This window comes from Peromyscus leucopus, chromosome 1 (assembly GCF_004664715.2).
Source record: "Peromyscus leucopus breed LL Stock chromosome 1, UCI_PerLeu_2.1, whole genome shotgun sequence".
Lineage (NCBI taxonomy): Eukaryota > Metazoa > Chordata > Mammalia > Rodentia > Cricetidae > Peromyscus > Peromyscus leucopus.
The window spans coordinates 107,964,563-107,971,921 of NC_051063.1; the positions used below are offsets into that span (position 1 = coordinate 107,964,563).

The window sequence follows — 7,359 nt, forward strand, 5'->3', positions numbered from 1 at the left end:
GGTGGCAGCCATTAGGTGAGCCAACATGGGTGCATACAAATACATCTAGGAGCTATGGAAGTAAAGCAGTTTGACATGATGCGCTTCCTCCTGAGGGTTTGCCCTGGCAACACCTCTGGCTCTCTGTTCCTCACAGGGCTACCAGCCCCGCCTGACCAGATAAAGTGCATAGGCTGGGATATAAGGCCAAACAAGGTCATGTCATATACAGGGTTTGTGTCCAGGTGGTGGCTGCAAATGCCCAGTTCTAAGGGTGCAACTTATGGCAAGCCTCTCCATCATAGTGTTACCCAGCTCAGGTTTGCTGGAAGCTATCAGTCTGTTGCTGAAGAGAGAGCTGGAGCTGGACACTTGGAGAGTCCTGAAATTGGGTTTGTGAAAATTCCATATATAAATGCTTGTAGGTGATCCTCATTGATTCATTCCGTAAAAGTAATAGAAGGAACCCTGACACCCTGTCCCACAAGCACGGAGAGATGCGTGGGCTGACATCGTGGACTGCAAGAGCCGTGGCCTCAGAAAACTGCTGCAAGTTCCACTACACTATTGGTGGCTGCCTTGCATCCTGGAGAAGGCGAAATACTCCCCAGCTCCACCATTACCGCTAATACACACAATGTTGGTAAAATTCATATCCAATAAACAATTTAGGACAGAAAAAAAAGGGGAGGGGGGAGAAAGACAGAGTCTCACTATGTAGCCCTGACTGGCTTGGTGCTATGCATTCTAGTCTCAAATTCCTGAGAGATCTGCCTGCCAACTGCTGAGGTTGAAGGTATGCACCACCATACCGGGCATGCATTGCAAGTTGATGGCAGTGAGAGTATGTGGCAGAAACTCTTCACAGCACAGAACCAGGAAGGGAGAAGGGAACTGGAATGGGGTGGGGGTGGTGGCAGGTATAGTCTTCAAACTCCTGGCCCTAAGGACCTACTTCTGTCAGCTAGGCCCCACCTCTTAAAGGTTCCACAACCTTCCAAATACCATCACCAGCTGGGAAATAAGCATTCAGAACCTGAGCCTGTAAGGGATATTTCAAATCTAAACCATAATAGTAGCCCCAGCAGATCTGGTCTTTTCAACTTTTAAAAAGTATTTATTTTCATATTTTATATGTATGACTGTTTTCTTGAATGAGTATATGTGCACAGGAGCCTACAGAGCCCAGAGATGATGTCAGACCCCTGAAACTGAAGTTACAACTTTTATGAGTCACCATGCGGGTGCTGGGAAACAGACCCCAATGCTCTGCAAGAGAAGCACGTGCTCTGATCTGCTGATCTTTCTCTCCAGTGCCCTGTCCAACTATTTAAACACTGCCGGATTATTTTCCATAGCAGCTATACCTACCTGCAATGTATGAGCAGGGTTCCAACCTGTCCACATCTTCTCCAATACTTACTTTTCATTTTTTACGACAACTTAAATATTATTTAACAACCAGCTCATAAGACAGTTTACGACTGAACAATCCATTCTCATCACCTGGCCCGAGCCAGCTCTAGCACACCACCGCTTGCAACCTAAGGAAAACCCCACCTTTTCTCTAGTCAGGTCTTTGTTCACAAGAGCGTGTTCAATGGGCTTGACTTTCCTTCTTACGCTATTTTCCCCCTTACAGAAAATTAGACAAAAGGTCTTGGGTTGGGGCTAGAGCGATGGCTCAGCGGTTGAGAGCACTGGCTGCTCCTCCAGAGGTCCTGAGTTCAATTCCCAGCAACCACATGGTGGCTCACAACCATCTATAGTGGGATCTGATGTCCTTTTCCACCATAAAGGTGCACATGCAGATAGAGCACTCATATACATAAAATAAATAAATAGGGGTTGGGGATTTAGCTCAGTGGTAGAGCACTTGCCTAGCAAGTGCAAGGCCCTGGGTTTGGTCCTCAGCTCTGAAAAATAAAATAAAATAAATAAATAAATAAATGAATGAATAAAATCTCAAAAAAAAAAAAAAAAAAGGTCTTGGGTCCCTTCTCTTTGGGAATGGAGATGATTTTTAACTGCTGGACAAGCCACAAAGTTTTCAGCTCCCGCCAAGCATTGGAGAGAGAACAGTGTGTTGGAGAGAGAACAGTGTGTTTTCTCTCACACATTTGTATTGTGGAGCAAAAATAAACCCCAAACATATCTTCCTGACACCCAGATGCATCTTCTGGATGAGCCCTCAAGCAGTTGCTGCAACAGGGCAAACATCTGTGGTCTGTTTCGACATAATTTGATGTAATCAGGGTTAATTTTGATGATATAGTAACCCTGGAGACTTTTTTTTTTTTTTAAACTGGATTATTGTTGGGTCAACAATCATGCAGCATTACATTTAGTGGCTGAAACAAAAGCCAGAATTAAAACAGCTTCCGGCTCAGCCCCCTTCTAAACGACAGCTCCACGGGGATTAGACATATAAAGCATATTAAACACAATTGACTAAAAAAGGAAAGCAGTTGAAGTCCAATGACATGCAAGCATATCTAGGGTCTATATATCTCAAGAGTTGGAAATTCGTTTGTTGTTTTCTTTTCCTAGAGTGGTTAGAAATATGTTGGCAGCAATTGTAATGTAATATTTTCATAATGTTCTAGGGAAAAAAACCTCAAAGATTTTCCTCTGAAATTTCTCTGATCCAATCAATGAACTTAGCAGTTAACAATTCCTGTTTTCCATAATTGTTTTTAAAAATGCTTGAGAGGGCATGCTCTGGCATAGACCAGGGTTGAAAGAGTGTGATGGCACATGTCTTTAACCCTAGCACTCAGTAGGCAGGGGCAGGTGGATTTCTGTGAGTTCCAGGCCAAGACAACATGTCAAGACCTTGTCTGATGATGATAAATGTGTGTATAAAACATTGGGTTTTGTTTCTGAAGACTGAGGTTGTTCTCTTACTTTCGTAGGCCTGGTCATCATTGCTCATGATGAGGTCAATAGCATATTCCGGGCTGCTCTAGGCACACACACTTGTTTAAGTCTCTTCCGGTTTTTGGTTTAGACTAGCTTGATACATAGGCAAGGCCTATCGCAAGGGAACTCATAATACAGTTCCTGAAGGCTGGGCGGCGGTGGCACATGCCTTTAATCCCAGTACTCAGGAGGCAGAGGCAGGCAGATCTCTGCGAATTTGAAGCCAGCCCGGTCTACAGAGAGAGATCCAGGACAGGCACCAAAACTACACAGAGAAACTCTGTCTTGAAAAAACCAAATATATATATATATAGTTCCTGAAGGTAGAATATTTAAAGATAGATGCTTTGGAAATCTGTACAACATCCTGGTTCTTAAAGACCTCTTTCATCCAATGGATAGTTCCAGAATACCTGATTCCTGTCCAACCTCCTCTGTAAGTAAGCATCATGTACTTGTTCTGTTTTTGTTGTTTTATTTCTTGTGACTTAGGATATTAAGAATCCTAAAAAGCAAAGAAGACACTTACCCTGCTACAGCATCTTATTATGAGGAATTCCTCATCTAAATAATATCCTGATTAACATAAATTCTGGGGTAACACGTGAGTATGAACAACAACAACAACAACAACAAAACACCTAAATAGAAAAGAGAATCCTCGCCAGTCGGTGGTGGCGCATGCCTTTAATCCCAGCACTCGGGAGGCAGAGGCAGGCGGATCTCTGTGAGTTCGAGGCCAGCCTGGGCTACAGAGAGAGTTCCAGGAAAGACGCAAAGCTACACAGAGAAACTCTGTCTTGAAAAACCAAAAAAAAAAAAAAAAAGAAAGAAAGAAAGAAAGAAAGAAAGAAAGAAAGAAAGAAAGAAAGAAAGAAAGAAAAGAGAATCCTCTAAGTCACGCAGTCTAGTGACCCAGAGCCTCATGCACGCTGGGCAAGCACTCTCCAACATTACATTCCCAGCCTAACCTCTCTTCCTTTAACAGTAAAAGCAGATACCCATCTTAAATTAATTAAATTAAATACTTAAGCTCAAATGGGCGAATTTATCGATAAGAAATTGAATTATAATAAAAATATTTTTTTTAAATAAGAAGGGTTGGAGAGATGGCTCAACAGTTGAGTACTTTCTGCACTTTCCTTGGACCTCATATCCACATTGAGCAGCTCACAACTCCAGCTCCAGAGAATCTGATATCCTCTCTTGGCCTCCACAGATACCCACACACGTGTGGCCTACATTCAGATACACACATAAATAAAAACAAAAATAAATCTTTAAAAAACAAGAGCCTCCCATCTAAGTACTAACCAGGGAGAAAGCTGGAGAACTGGCCCCGCCCCTTGCTCATCTGTGCAGAGGGTGAACTAGCCAGGGCGATCCTGGAGAGCCAACCCTGGTTGTGAAGATGGGGAGAGCTGCTAGGCTGACCAACCCTGCAAGGACCCAGGCCCAACCCAGGGTTATGTGTTGGCCCACCCCAACATCTACCCCATCTGTGACCTGCTAGAGCACGGTGCGGTGTGTGTGTGTGTGTGTGTGTGTGTGTGTTTTGTGAGCACTGTCATTTCTTTCTCTGACCCTTGAGGCACTTAAATGAGACAGGTTCATTCTGGGTAGGTGTGTCTAGCTATTCAGCAAAGGCTTCAACAATGTTTGCTAGGAACCCATTGGCTGACTGGAGAGGGTGAGATGGGGCAAAGGAAGTGTGTTTTGTTTGGCTTGGTGTTTAGAGACATAGTTTTGATGTTCCTCTCTTGCTGGGTTGTTACTACGGAGCCCAGGCTAGCCTTGAAATCATGGCAATCCTGTGCTTTACCATCCTTAGTGCTGAGATTACAAGGTGTCCAATACCACGGCCAATTTAAAATGTTTTCTTTTTATTTCTTTTGCAATGCTGGAGATTCAACCCAGAACCTTGAGCATTCTAGGAGCTCTATTACAGAGCTACAATCTAGTCTGGAAAGATAGATTGCTACTAAGTAGATATTCTAAAGGAAAAAAGCAAACAAACAAACAAAAACAAAACTCCACTTTTTTTTTAGGATTTCTTTAAAGACAGAGTCTCTTGTAACCAAGGATGATGGTAAACTTCTGGACTTGTCTCTACCTCCTGAGTGCTTCTGGGATTATAGACATGTACCACCATGTCTGGTTTTATGAGGTCCTGGGAACCGAAACAAGAATAAGTGCTCTACAACTGACCCACACCCCCAGTCCTGCTCTTTCCTTTCCCTGTACCCTCCGAGTCTTTGCTATATAGGCTCTCCTCAAATTTGTGGTTAATACTCCTGGCTCAGGGTTCTGAATATTGGGATTATAAGAATGTACCACGTCAGGCCTGAAAAATGTAATAGGTGTAAAAAGCAACTCAGTTTTTTTTTTCAGTATCTAGTTATTTATCATTTAAACCTCAAAAAAAAAACCACTTAGAAAAGCATGCACTTCTTTCAAATACAAAATATTATGCTTATATCCAAATATACATAGGAATGGTTATTTATGTGAATGGCATCAATTCTCATTAAAGATTTGCCGAGAAACTACCACCTCAAGTGCAGCAGAAGAACACCAAGATGAACAAAGACTAGTTTCTTGGAACTTCTAGATCCTTCTGAGGAAAGAGGTGGGCAGATCTCTGCCGCAGTATCAGAGCACTGCTCAACAAGAGGTGTGTTCAGATGAAATTAGAAGTTATTCACCACCTCCATGGGGACAGAAGACATATCAACTTACATTTCAACTCATTTTTGAGTTATCAACGTGAACAGGTAGAGCAGCCAATGGACATGTGTTGAATTAGATGATTTAAGTAGTAACCGCTTTAAACAGGAGACAAGAAACTTGTCTAGAATTAGAGTAAGCTTGGAGAAAATCATAAGCTGAAAAGCCTCAGCAATTTCACCCAATCCCTTTGAGTTTGCCCCTGAATTTCTTTTTGCTGGATGATGCTAACTGAATACTGTATGCACAGCACATTGTTAGGCCCTGGGGATATATGGTGAAGCAGTACAGATCCATTCTTGAGAAGTCACCTGCCAAGTCATTGTATTCAAGAAGCAATGCCAGGAGAGATGCCATAGAAATCACCTTTAGAAACACAGATCATAAAGACAGACTATTAGTTGAACCTCCAGATTTTTGTCTGTTTGGAGTGCTCTCAAAATGAAACCCAGGTTAACCTCAAACTAGCTATTCTCTTGCCTCAGCCTCCTGAGTGCTGGATTTCAGGCATATACCACCAGATTTGGCCCATTACTTTTTTAAAAACATTTTTTTTTTTTTTTAAATAAGAGAGCCTCAAAAAAAAAAAAAAAAAAAAAAAAAAAAAAGAGCCTCATGTAGTCCAGGCAGGACTTGAACTCATTATGTAGCTGAAGATGACCTGGAACTTCTCATTCCTCTGCATCCACCTCTTAAATGATGTGATTAAAGGAATGTACTACTATACCTGGTTTATGCAGTGTTGGAGATCGAACCCAGAGTTTCAAGTATGCTAGGCAAGTACTCTACCAACTGAGCCACTCTCCAGACCCCAATATTACTTTTGATTCCTGTGTTTGATCCTATGGTTTTTTGTTTTGTTTTGGTGTGTGTGTGTGGTCATTAACCAACAAACAGCCCATTCTGGCTTTTTAAAATACTAACTGCATTCATTAGTACCTAGAAAAATGATAGAAGAAGTTGTTTTGAATAAAGATGACATGTCTAGGGGTGCTGGCGTGGAAAAAGGAAGGGGAAGCACCTGGACACTGATGCACTGCTAGTCTAAGAGGAACCAGAGTGTGAGAAAAACACAAACACAGAGAGGAGGAAATATGGGAGAAGCGTTGGAGGAAGAGCAATGTGGGTGAGGGCTATGGCAAGCTGGGATGCCAGGGTCCCCGGGGTATCATTCTGCAGGCTCGCTTTCCCATATTTCACATAGGTGCACAAAAACCAGCTTAAAAGTCCAGGGAACAAATATGCAAGGTTGCATATACCTCTAATTCAAGAAAGTGGGAGGCTGAGGCAGGTTGCCCCGAGTTTTGAAGCAGGCCTGGTCTGTATGTCCTGGCTGGCATGGGAAGAACAAGTCCCAAACAACAGCAACGACAGAGAATACAGAGGACAAACCCACTATTATGTTCTTTGAGTAGGACATTTGTATAGTTCAGTGTCCTTTATTATACACACAAAGACTCAGAACCCTGAACTTTTCTCAGTGCAGAGTTAAACTCTCGCTTACTAGTTACTTGAGATGCCTGTTTAAGAAAATTATAATTATGGGCTGTTCTATCCCAGGCATACTCAATCAGTACAAACAATAACCTCTGAGAAAGACTGTATGAACTGGGAGTCCCTAAGACGAGTGGGTGTGGTGATATTTTGCTTGTGCTCTCACAAAGCTTGTCTGGAGATCAGAGTGTGGAGCTAGCCACTAGTTAACCATAGAGGCCAGGAAGTGGTGGCACA

At 42.5% G+C, this 7,359-nt stretch overlaps 1 pseudogene; it reads left to right on the forward strand.

Moving 5' to 3' along the window:
• The first annotated feature begins 25 nt into the window (after positions 1-25).
• Positions 26-608, forward strand: LOC114698649 (annotated as a pseudogene).
• The last annotated feature ends 6,751 nt before the right edge of the window (positions 609-7,359 follow it).